Source organism: Chaetodon trifascialis, chromosome 22 (assembly GCF_039877785.1).
Source record: "Chaetodon trifascialis isolate fChaTrf1 chromosome 22, fChaTrf1.hap1, whole genome shotgun sequence".
NCBI classification, from domain to species: domain Eukaryota; kingdom Metazoa; phylum Chordata; class Actinopteri; order Chaetodontiformes; family Chaetodontidae; genus Chaetodon; species Chaetodon trifascialis.
The window spans coordinates 7,765,250-7,778,611 of NC_092077.1; the positions used below are offsets into that span (position 1 = coordinate 7,765,250).

At 42.6% G+C, this 13,362-nt stretch overlaps 2 non-coding genes across 2 annotated transcripts; both read right to left on the reverse strand.

Annotated features, from left to right (window-relative positions):
• Window positions 1-2,084: 2,084 nt before the first annotated feature.
• trnak-cuu (transfer RNA lysine (anticodon CUU)) lies at window positions 2,085-2,156 on the reverse strand. The gene has a single exon. It is a non-coding gene; the product is annotated as a tRNA-Lys (tRNA).
• Window positions 2,157-2,541: 385 nt separating this feature from the next.
• trnak-cuu (transfer RNA lysine (anticodon CUU)) lies at window positions 2,542-2,614 on the reverse strand. The gene has a single exon. It is a non-coding gene; the product is annotated as a tRNA-Lys (tRNA).
• Window positions 2,615-13,362: the final 10,748 nt, after the last annotated feature.

Genomic DNA, 13,362 nt, shown 5'->3' on the forward strand with positions numbered 1-13,362 from the left:
TCTTCAACGTTATTTTGGATGTAGTCCTTCTCCTAAATGTTGTTCGCGTGCATAAAGCTGCTGGCATCACAAGCGGCAAACTCAATCTGGGTCATTTGAGCTCAATCCGCTGGATTAATGCGAATGGGTCACAGTGAAGCCTGTGCACATGGTGAGAGTCACTTGCCAAATGCGAAGACGACATTTAAGAACAACTGACCACGGCAAAAACACTTAGATGAAGAAACAGACATTCGGTAGCAATGTTGAAGCTTTATCTGTTATTTTAAAGCAACAACATCATTAAGGGTTGAATAATTTGATTTAAAGTGAACAATTTGTTGCCAATGAGGCTACTGTTAATCTGTGCTTCGTTAGCCTTGAATATACATTTCTGAAGATCCATGAAGGATTTCTTTAACGGGATGATTCGACTCATAATCCCTCAGGCAGAAGTCACCAGAACAAAGCTCTTTCTCTGAGGAACACCACTGCTTCCAGCATCATGTGTTGGGAGTAGAACTGAAGTGCATGAACTGGACGACTATATTGAAGAGGCCTACAAGTCAGAGTATTTTCATTCTATGCTACTTTATACTTCTGCTCCGCTACATTTCAGAGGGAAATATTTATTTGATATACTTATATAATGGATGCATGTATACATTAGTGCTAAAAATACTTATTGATTTGCTGATAATACATGATGAATTCAGGACTTTTACTTGTGCTGGAGGATTTTTAGAGCATCTTTCTACTTTATCTTGGATCTTCTTCCACCACTGCACTTCATCTTTGCTCTGAGGTTGAGTCTGGTTTGGGGAGTGACTCACTCATGTCACTGATAACAATGATAATTCATTTTTCTGCAAGATAATCAGCCAAACAGTCGCTGAGTCATTTCTTCATTTCCCTGTTTTCAATCACATGCAGCAGTCTGCTGTTTGTGTAAGCCTGGATCAAGAGCAAAAACTGACATCCAGCAGAATAAAGCCCACATAAGCTGCTGCCTCTTATGTGGCTGACAGTTTTCTAGATGGTCACAGTTATTTTGTCTGTAAGCTCGTGTAGGTTCAGGATCTTATTGACAAAATAACTGTGATTGTCCTTCCTGTAACTGTGGCAGGAACTAAGTCTGAACACTTTTGTGTCGTTAGGCTGCTGGCTTCTTTGTGTTTGCCTCTTTTACCCATAATACCTTGTGTTTGGGGGTCATTTTCAGACATCTGTGGTGAATGACATCATTTTCAGTTCAGTCATATCATTTTCAGTAGCAAAGTTTCTGAATAGAACTCAGGGGGTGATGCTCTCTTTCTTTGTACATTTTCTCAGTTCACTTACAGAATGCATTCTACCGAGAACAGTATGAATAAAAACATATATCAAACATTTCCAAAAGCTTTCAGGAAAAAAAAGGTTTTCAGAGGAGATTCTAAAGTAGCGAAAGACTGAGTGTATCTGAGTTCAGTAGGCAGCGCCGCAGTGTGGGGGCTCTAATAGCAAAACACTCACATTTGTAGGGTCCTGCTCCCGCCATGGTTTGTGTAGTCCAGCTGTGTGTTTATACATCGCGGGTGTCGAAAAGACTTCTGCAAAGGATTCCTCCTCTCTCCTCAAGATGCTTTTTAGGAAATGAGGCATTCTTCAAGATGGCACACCAATTATTGATTTCTGGGTCCTAGGGAGGAGGAGGGAGGAGTTGAGGAGGCACAAACAGACAAATGAGAGGAGCTGTAAGTGTGTCCATCCATCACAAGACATCCATGGTAAAGTTATCTGATGAGTGGACAGAGCTGTCCAAAACCACATTACCAATGTGTGGCTTGTGTGAACCCACAACCCTTAGACTGAGTGTTTCATGCTCTTATCAGCTCAGCTAGACAGATCGGGTGAGGAAAAAAAAGGTTGGATTTCAGGGCTGCACTAACTGAATGATGAAGGTCAAGGTTGAATTCCATCACATGGCATTTGTACTGTGTATTTAATGATGCTAATTCACAGACAACAACCACTTGGGTTTAAGTGGCATTCACAGTAATGGTGTGCTTTAACCATTCTGTCCATCCATCATGAGTCAAAGTGGACAAAGAAGTCCAAAACACCATTGCCCAACGTAGGCTTGAACCTATGACCCTGAGATTAAGAGTCTCATGTTCTACCGACTGAGCTAGCCAGGCCACATGAGACAAAAAAAGTTGGTCAGATTTCACAGCTGCGTCAGTTCTGTTGTACAAAGGAGTGGAGACGTGGGTCAGCTTTCTCTCATACCACAAAACATAAATATATAGATTAAGAAGACTACAGCAGGCCCAATGTGGTGCTCAAACCCATGACCATGAGATTAATAGACTTGAGCTCAACTGACTGGAGACCTGGGGAAGTTCCTTTGCTCAGGAAGGTGTCCATCCTTGAGTCTGGTGCTTTAGACCACTAAACCATCCTGAGAACAACAAGCCAGAGTTCAGTTAAGAGAAGACCCCCCCTACAACAACCACAAATGTCCATCATGGTTCCATCACTTGAAATGATTGGATGAGTGGACAGGGTAGTCCAAAACACCATCGCCCAACGTGGGGCTCGAACCCACGACCCTGAGATTAAGAGTCTCATGCTCTACCGACTGAGCTAGCCAGGCTGCACAAGAGAAAAAAGTTGGTCAGATTTCACGGCTACGTCAACTCTGCTGGACCAAGAAATTGAGATTTGGGTCAGTTTTCTCTCACACCACAGACCATATATGTATGGATTAAGAAGACTACAACAGACCCAATGTGGGGCTCAATCCCATGACCATGAGATTAATAGTCTCGTACTCAACTGACTGGAAACCTGGGGAAGTTCCTGTGCTCAGGAGGGTGTCCATCCTTGAGTCTGGTGCCTTAGACAACTCCATCCTGACAACAAAAAGCCAAAGTTCAGTTAAGAGAAGAGCCCCCTACAACAACCACAAACGTCTTGGGCACTGCTTCCATCGTTTGTCCAACACATCTGAGGGAAAGTGATTGGATGAGTGGACAGGGTAGTCCAAAACACCATCGCCCAACATGAGGTTCAAAATAAAATAAGAGATTAAACAAAAGAGCTTAATTGAATTTTGGTATCTACTCTTTTATTCACAGTTTGTTTGTCACATAACCATCATCTACTGTGCTTCTAATCGATACAGGACCATACGTAACATTTTTCATTACCAAGGTGGCAGCAACTGTTTCGAGGATAGTGTAACCTGTAAAACACTTCATACCAAAGCAAACAGTCCATTGAGTTCAACATGGTGAGGACTGCACCCTGACGTTATAAAATTGTAAAACAAGTATTGCCACCACAAAAATGCAGTTTACAGTCAGGCTTCAAGGACTTCATAGGTAGAGTATAATTAGCTTTTACACCATCCCACACAATTATTTAAACCAGTGTCTCTGTGCTGTTCCTATGAAGCAGTTCATGGCTCTGCCTTTTGCTTCTTGCATGTAGCGATTGGCCACAATGGGAGATAGTGGTGAGCCCATGAAACAGCCATGCTTTTGTAAAATTCCCTGTTGTACTGAAAGTAGGTGGTGTAAAGGGGATATAACCCTCTGTCTAATGACTACTTTCAATACACAGTACAAGTACAGTACAAGTTCTCCAGTAATAAATGAATCCATTGGGGCTACAAAGCACTGCCTTCAAGTTGGTGCTGTCATCTCAACAAAACCATGTGCTGTAGTCTGAGAGAATTCACACGATCCTCACTGTTTGAAAGTATAAATAATAATCTTTAAGGTCATGGATAAAAACACAAACACGAGGGATCAGATTATGGAAGCATGGCGCTCCCAAAAGTCAAACAGAAATTTCAGACAAGCTTTCGCTGTTGAGGTAAAGGTGTGGCTCGCAGGGGAAGCCAAGAAAAAAGGGTGTGTAGTTGAGAGGAGAGGGAGGGAGCATGTAGAGTGAACATGATCCATGAGATAAAACAAAAATGTATTAGAATCCAAACGTTGCTATTTTTTTTTATGAACATCTGTGTCTTCACACACTTCTTCCCAGCTTCTTCAGAATCATCAGAAAACTACAAAACAGAGATCAGATGAACATGTCTCATGCTAGAATAACAATAATAAAGAATGGAATTACAAACACTACAGAGGATGGCAGACAAACGCAGCATATTCCCCAGATTGTTTATGATGTAACATCAGCCATCCTTACAGTGGGGCATTGTCTTGCCATCATGGTGTAAGTGTTCTTCTCCCAAATCGTGTCTCACCATGACAATGCAAGTGTACCTTACAGGTAGGAACACTTGTAGTTGCTGCCCTCTAGTGGTTGGGAGTATTAATAACTCCTATCACAGCAGTCATAATGGGGACATGATGAAGACGGTTGACTTGTCCCACACTGTGCCACAGCAACGTCTGCATTAATAAGATAACTAAGCATTGTAAGAGTTAATTTCCCTTGTAGCTAATTATTTTTATTCCTAATTACAGTAACTAATAGTCAATTTTGTGTAACTTGCACAACACTGGCTATAGCTATAGCTGTCAAATGAAGTACAACTGTAAAGATTAAAATGGAAATAGTAAATCAAATGTGTGTGCTTGAGCTCACCAAGCAGAGCATAGAAAGCTCTGGATTTCTCCATCTCTTTCGGCAGGGAGGTTTTCTCTCACTGGAAGCCTTTCCTCCATCTTGCTCAGTTTCTTCTGAGCTTGAGCCCTCTCAAATATAAGATGTTCCTCCAACTGTTGTGCTTTTGAGAGAGCTCAAGCTTTACTGTGTCTTTGCTGTGAATCAGCTCCAGCCATTGCATCCACTTCATTTTGCAGTCCCCATTTACTTCCTCCAGTTTGACTCTTGGAAGTCTGCCGCTCAAGGTCACTCTGAGCTTTCCAAAGCATCATTCTGGTCTTTCTGAGATCCTTCCTCTGCGTCAGCTCTTTCTCATGGCTGTACTTGTCTGCTTTCTCTTCTTTGGAGTCAGACAGTAAAATAGTCACCCACTCATCTTGGATTTCCAAGCAGACTGTCCCATCAGAGCTGAACCTCACCTTGCTTTTGTTTGAATATTAATGATTTCTAGGAGAAATGAAAATTACTAATATCATGTGCATTAAAATTATTAGAATTATTATTAATATGTCTTAATATGGCAAAGAAAGTATTTTTGAGGGCGCTTGAAAATAAATGAAAAAAACAATGCCAAAAATCTTTTCTTTTTTTCTTTTCCTTCTTTTCTGTGAAAATTTGGACAAATGTGGATATTTTTTAGTACGCTATTTGAAAAAATTCTAATCTAGAAGCCCCAAGTCACTGCATGTTGGAAACTTGTTTGGGTCCACTCCTCTGTTGATGGACCCTCAATGAAAACCACCGACACATTCAATTTTCACAGAGATCTGCAGTGAATGTGCTACTTTTCAGGGACACTCATTTAGCTCAAGGTGAGCCATCCCATTCCTCTCTATTATCTGTGCCTCTAGAGGTCACTGTGCACCAGAAATCTCACAACAAGAAAAGCAGCTCTCAGATCAACACATCTCCTCTAACATTGTAATTTTTCAGCTCTGCTGGCTGATGTTTACAGCCCGTGTTCCTGATTTAAAGGTGCGTTTAAAGCATGCAGGGCTGTGTGACTGACGAGACCACCGAAGGAAGAGGCTCTTTCCACACCTTGGTGTTTACCTTTCCTGTCAGCTTGTTTCCACAAAGGCAGCAAGGACCCTGACTGTTTGGGTCAGAGAGACTACAGCTGGGAAGGGCTACATTCTCACCTCAACACCTCCCTCTGCAGTGGGAGTGAAGGGGTTAGGAGACATACAACAGCTGTATCCAGACACCCTCCACCTGTCTCATGCTGCTTTTTGCATCGCAGCCACAAATCTCTGTTTTAACGAGTCATTCAGTCTGTTATTGAGTCCCCTTTCCATAAAAGTGTCAATTGCTCCACACAAGATAGGAGAAAGTGAATTCTTTGCCTTGGAAACAGTAGCTGACTAAAGATTCTCAGCACAAGACACAACACATCTAATCTGAGGGCTCCCACTCTTTTCTAGGGATCATTTTCCAGATTTTTTTCCAGGACATTTTCTGTGATAATCCAGCTGCTCTGACAGAGAGCGACTGATAATATTGTTATTATGTTTGTGTTTTGTGTTATTATGTTGACTGGCGGTGCAGGTGATGGTGTGGTGTGGTCCGGACGCTCAGGTTAAGCCGATCCAATAGGAGCAGTCTGGGAGTGGCCTTGGAGGGCAACGAGTGCATTGCATTCTGGTTGTTGTAGGTTTTCTACCTTTTGAGCAAAGGGGATCCTGCAGCACTTTTGGTCTGTTCTCCCTGTAGCAGCAATTTCAAAAATGTTTGCACCCTTCTACTGCTATTCTAACTCTATTTGGAGTTTCTGCTACTTGTTGTAATGTCATCCAACCTCCATGTGCTACCATGTGACATGACTTGGTGGTGTGTTCACAGTGGTTGCAACTGAGAGCAGCCTGTTCAAACTGTTTGGTGTCAATGAAAGGACATTTGATCGGGCTGTGGTATGGCAGGCTAAGTAGCAGGGAACCACTGGTATTGGTAACCATTTGCATTGATATAAAATAGCTAAAACCAGCTACTGAGAGGGGGTTAATGAGGCCGTATGCAAATATGAGTTGTGCTGAGTAATTCTGCACAAACTTTAAAGGTCAAAATCACATGCCATGCTTCATTTTGGTTATTTTGATTTAGTAAACATGCCATTTTGTTTGGTGTATTCTGTCATGTTAAAAGTGGTTATGTATATGGGGGCTGCAGAAACAAGTTTGGCAGGTACTTTGGAAAAAATGTGGACAGCTTGATGTGTTTTATAGCCTTGATGCAGCAATATACAAGATGCGTGATGAGGCCAAAATACAATGTGATGGGTTGTGTTGCCCGGAAAGTTTCCCTTGTTTTCATCTTGCCTCCATACTGCTTCCATATGTTTTAGCACTAGAAAGAGAAAAACATCGGTTTATGATGTTTTAAGGCCTGCATGCCATGTATTGGCAGTCACCAAACAATAGGTCGGGATGGAGAAACAGAGGAGAGCATGCACTCAGGTAGATGAGCAGCGGGAGGTGAGTGGAGGATAAAAGTTGGGTAGGGGGCTGGGTTGAGCCTTCAGAGTCCCTGAGGTGCCTTGAAGGTGCTTTGTCCCCCTCCTGAGCAAACATAACAAATAGTCAGGCTGATAGTTGGAGGGCGTTACCCAATCACAACTGATAATCTCAACCAATTGATGTTTGTGTCGCATTTTAAAGTAAAGCAATAGTACCATGATTTGCCTGAATTAAAATAACAGGCCATGTGGTGACATTCAGATGGGGTTCAGTTCACGCTCTAACTGAAAACACATTTCCCTGCAGGCATTATCTCCTATCAGATATGTTCACTTCCTCTAGTCTATTCAAAAATGAGTTACCTATTAACAGTACATTGTTTTGAGCAATGACCCCTTTAACCCATCACTGACCTGACAGCTATGCGCTTTAATCTAATAGTGTTCTTTGAAATGCAAATGTAATGGCCCCCCTCACGTGCACAAACATCACAGTCCTGTCAGCACATTCATACCAAAGCGTACGTCTGTTCCTCTTTCTGCTGCAGCCAGCAGGTGAAGAGGATCAGACTTTTGGGATATTTTGTTGACTTTAACTCACCAGGCTGACATTGGTCAGGTGGAGGTTTCCTTACCAATCACAGCTACACCCAGCAGGCTTAAAAACCTGCATTCATGTTTGATTTATTCAACTTTTTGTTTGGTCATGATGGATTTCTTCTTTCAAAGATGAAGTTTGTCTTAGCCCAAAGCAGAATTAGCTTCTTTCTTGTGCAATATCTATTAAACAAAATCTCATTTTAACTCTGGCTCCCTTCAGTGCCTTCTTCACTGCAGCTATGCTTCAATTAACTTGTGTAAATAAAGATCTGATCAATATTTATGCAATCTAATATGTGCCTCTTTTCATGAAAGTTTTAGGGCCTTATCTCATCTTTGCAGTACCGAGGTCGAACATATTTCCATTGCTTTTTAAAACATTTGCTAAATGAATAAATATGTCTAAATATGTTATCAGAGTTTGGTAGATAGAAAAGTGTTTTGGGGAATAAAATACATAAAGGCTCACACACAGCTAACGATCCAGCTTCACTGCAGAATTTTCCACTTTTAATTTCGACTGTCTTATCCCTGACATTTGGTTTGTGCTTTGCTCCTTTGCTGCTGTGTTGATGTGGATGGAGTTTGATTTCTATAAAGTAAATATGCTGATGTATCCCTCCAACCGCCCCCACTGTGTTCCCTCCAACTGTTTGAACAGCTGAGCTTTCTTTATCACTGTTGTGGACCCACCGCTGATTCTTCCTGGTGGGAGGGGTAAGTGAGGTGAGCATGTGAAGGTGGGGGGTCCCGGGGTTGGCGGCTCTCAGCAGGGAGGGCATCTGGTGTGACTACTGCCTTGTTTGGCAGAATGCAGCCGGAGTCAAGAGAGAGGCTTCCAGTCCTGCAAGAGTCAGATTGAAAAAGCGTTATGTGTCAGTCTCAAGAGATCAGGTCTGCAGGAGCTTGATAATCGTGATGCTACAACAGCAGAAATGCCTGAGATATAATAGGTGGAAACAGAAAAATGTGACAAGAGACACAAAAGCATGCCATCTTCGACTAGAGGATCTGATTTAGTCTCCTTGAGCAAGACAAAGAATCACTCAAGTGATTTTGTTTGGGAAGGGGGAAAACAAAACCACCTCACAGAAACCAGGGTTAACAGGAGTCCACCGTGTATGCATAGTAAAATGAAGTTTGCAGCGTTTTGTTGTTATCTACTGCAGTGCGCCTGACCCGTTTAGCACGTCTGTTCGTGTGTATCAACATGTGAAACACGCATGCACACTAATTAAGTCGAGCACCAGAGTACGTTGTGAAGTAAATGTCAGTGAGGGAAAGTGCAAAAGGTTGATTGGGGAGTTAAATTGGATATTGAACTGACTCGTCTGCATTTCGGTCAGTGTGTCTGCGTGCGGCTGGGTTATTATTGGATGAAGAGCACGGCAGTCTAATAAGCGCGAACAAATACATGAAAATTGGGTTACAAACGAGGTGCAATTTCACCTCAGGGTGAAAGATAATTACAGTCAATTCTAACCTCAGGCAAAAGTCCTATATGCTCTAACCTTGAGTTCAAGGTGAAAGCATCTGTGCTGCGCTTGCTGGTGTTTTTCACATTTAGTTAACTGATATTGATATCGGTAATGATTTCCATATTAGGAGAGAAATTTCCTTTTATGCTGCTGTCAAGAGCAAGACAGTCAAGTTTAGGATCGTGAACCTGCTTAGAAAAACAGTGTCTTCTGCTTAGTTCTTAGGCAGCATGTGTGTGTGTTTTTTTTTGTTTGTTTTTTTTGTGTGTGTGGGGGGGGGATTATGAGGTGAAAGGACACATGTTGACAAATCAAATGGCCATCAGTCTGGGCCACCACACTCCATGCAAAAGTCAGTCATCCCATTAATTAGAAGGGGCAGGCATCCTCAGCGAGCGCCACACACTGCCTCATTTGTCCCCGCTGACCAGTTCACACAGCAGACATTTTATTTCGGGCTCTGAGACTTGTAATTGGCGGTGGCCACACAACGCAGACCTTAACACGGGCCACTCTGGAGCCTCTCAGCCACCCGTCTACATCAACCTCACGCAGGCTCGGCCTTGACAACACATACACTGTTCTGACGTTTAAATGCTGCTGTGTTGGGCAACACGGCTCACACCTGGAATGAGACTTAATGCAGCACGGTCCAAAGACCCTCTCCTCATCAGACATGATGCAGAGGCACTTAAAGTAACAACCTGAAATGTTTTCATGCAAATAAATGAATGACTGCTGCGGTGTGACACTGATGTCCAAGCCTGGGAGCTTATCTGACCTCCTGCATGTTAGGTGATGCTTTTTATGCTTCTGGTTTGTTTTGAATTAACGGCCAACACATGGAGGTTTGGAGAAATTCAAATTCAACAGTCAGTCATTGGGGAAAAAGCAGAGACAGCAGATTGTTATAATGAAATGACGCAACAGAAGTTTTGTAACCAACCAAAAAAAAAACAGCCAGTGGTGCTGCTCTCATACTTGCTGACAACAAAATGGCCACCCCAGAAGTCCCAGAGGTCTCATTGACCGAATTCCTTGACAGGATTTTCTCTAGACCTCCTCTGTGAAGCTGATGTAGCAGCAGACAGAACACATGTGATTAGTGGAACAAATTGACCCGACTGTTACCTGATTTTTTTTTTTGCCACTTGGGTGCAGCAGACCAGTCTGTAATATTGACATATTATCATTTTATAAAGTTGATAAGTTGAGTGTGCTAGCAAAAAGTTGTTTATTTACACATCCAGCAGAGAAAACACTGACATTGTTTTGGAGCAGTGTTTCTGGTCATCCAACCAAAGTAAGTCTAATATTGACTCCATTTTTGCAGGAGGAGAGCTCGCTTCCATGTCCCCTCTGCCACTGCAGCATGGAACAAACTGTGTTGTGTGCCTTGTGTGTGTTTCTCTGTTTTGAACTGGCTGCGAATAGCCAATAAATCTAAATATCTGGCTGTTTAGCTGCTCCATGTTCCACTCCAGTTGCTAACTTAGTCCGTCTGTTATGTGGTGCCACGCAGGCCCTGTACAGCGGGTTTATCAGAGGTTTGTCGCTGACAGCAGCTGCCGGCTGCGCCTGTAACATGAAGTTGATGCGAGCTGTAGGACTGGACTGAAACAGTAAAGCTGTGGGCTGTAAAACCAAAACAATAAGCTAAGAGGCACTGAAATGCTCCATAAAGATGAGTCAGGTGAGAAATTTTTGTGGGATTGTTACTACAAATGACCTGTCTCATGTTATACATAGTTTTTTGATCCATTGTTAATATAAAATACTGCTTAGCACAGCTTTAACAGTTATAGTTTAAGAGCACCACCTCTAGAAAGTAACAGTATTTCTAATCTGATGCATAAAATGTCTTCTATTCTGCCTTTTTACATAAGCTGTGTTCATTGCAAACACATATGCACTCACAGACATACCTTCCCTGCCATTCCATTCCTTTACTGTATGTTGTTGCTGGCACAGACTGATACCTGGAGCTAGGCGTGCTGGGTAGGCATTTTTCAGCACCGTTACTATTCTGAGTATAATGTCTGGCCGCCAGCCACACGCAGCATTAGCAGCTCGGCGAGCTCACTGCCAACATCTGTACGAGCTTCACACAGACTGCAGAGGTTCTGGCACCGTCACTGCACTGATGGACGGACCCACAGCTCCACATACCTCCAAACTGTCTGAGGGTGGGGTGGGGGGGGCACGGGAGGTGCTTCACAGCCAGAAAAACATCTATCATGCAGGCGCCGCTGCGACCAAACAAATCAGCAGCGGCTAGAAAATATGATTTCACCAGGAGAGGAATGTGAGAGCTGAAGCGAGGCTGCAAGGCTGCTGTGAGCTGTGCAGAAAGAGGGTATGATCAGAGCTGTCGGGCCAGGGGACGATTCTCAGGGCCTAAAGCCTGCACATGCTTGGGGGGGTCTGGACAGAAATCTCTTTGGTGTGACATTTCAGGTTGTTCACAACTTTCAAGGTAGAGAAATAATGAACACATTTGATGCTGAAAAAAAAAAATCTTAAACTGCTGCTGCTTTTTTGGCAGAAACTTCAAGAAGAAGTAAGATTTTCTCCTCAGGCTCTATACTCAATGACAAGCTGGAGGGAGGTGTTGTTGCTATCTGGTGTTGGTTACCAGTGTGAGGCCTCAGCAAGAGGAGACCATGAGGAAGCAATCAGCCCATCGATGAGTGGGCCTGTTGGGACAGTGCGATCCCCCTCTGCTCTCCCCAAAATCCTGCAGGAGTCTGCAGGGATCTAATCAATCACTTCAAGTGGGCAAAATACTCCAGCATGCCATTCCTGCCCTAGATTCCCGCTAAGGTTTGTGTTTTTGTTTGATTTTTTCCCCGCTGAGAAGTCAGCACACCGAGGCGAGGAAAAAAACATCAGATTCCTTGAGGAGAAGTGAGTTATTATCAGTAGTGTTGATCAACTGAGTCTAGTGGGATGTCTGTCTACGGTGAGTTCTTCAGCTGCAGACGAGGGTTTGATGTCATTACGCTTCAGTCAGTTTATATGAAATGAAGCCGTTGTAATCACACCACGTGGCTCTTTGTGTTAAACTGAGTCATTTGTTCAGATTTACTCTGACTCTTTGCTCAAATACAGTTATGTTGGCGATATAACAAACTATAACAGTAAGCGCATTTAAAGTTTTCATTTAAATTACAGTAAGTATAGAATCAATACCCTGCCCAACAGCCTTTTTTTTCTAGTACAATCCAATTTATTGACAATTTTTAATTAAAAATGACTAAAGACAGAAGCAAATGGAGCAGAAGGAATAGTTGCATGCAATGTTTTGCTAAAATTCCTGACGGAATGGGCATAAACAACATTAAAACATCTGATGAAATTATTATATCAAATGATTTTGTGGGGGGTTTCTCCTTTTGCAGCTGCCCCATTTGTCCCTTTTTGAATACAAAGGAGTTGGCTACCTGACCAAAGGATGAGTCTCACACCGCTGAGCAGCTGTTACAGATGCAATAAACCATTCATGAGCCAACCTTCACATAAACAATAGAATTGCTTATCACCAATCATCTGCGCTGTAAGAGCAAAAAACAACCTCATGCCAAAACAGTTCAGTCCACTGGAGTCTATTTACTCAAAGTGATGCCTGGTACTGATGGATGGTGCATGAAATAGATGATGATACCAAAAGTCTTTAATAACTAAATTTAGTAAAGCATCCAAATCACTGATTGATGTTTAACTGCTGCAGAGAAAGAGGCAGAATCCCATCCTTTAAGGTGAATATCAAACATAAGATTAAGCCCCTTGTTGTTTTCAGCACACGCTCCCTGTCCTATTAAAGTACACTTTGCATCTCTCAAACACGGCCCACAGAGTGACTCACTGACGTTTATCTTTTATTCAGCTATCATCCAGATCAGTCCGATTTTCATCTGCGTGTCAACAGATGAATGAGCTCGTGTCCTCACTAAGCAGAGGAAGTCAGAGGACACTGAAAGTATGACCTTGGTCAACAGGAAACTGTTGAACACTTTGCCTGAGGGGAACCTAACACATCTGCCCAGGCATGAATATCCCATGAAGGGCCTTTTAATGTGGAAATGAAAAAAGAACACACACCTTTTTAAATTGTAAATGAGGAAATATCAGCTGGCTTTCAAGTGTAAAATGTTAATGAAGCCTTTGTTAGTGACTTTCCCTTTAAGGTTGCTTTGTGTCCTGCAACAAGGTGAAAACTGGCCCTCTGTCTAATTA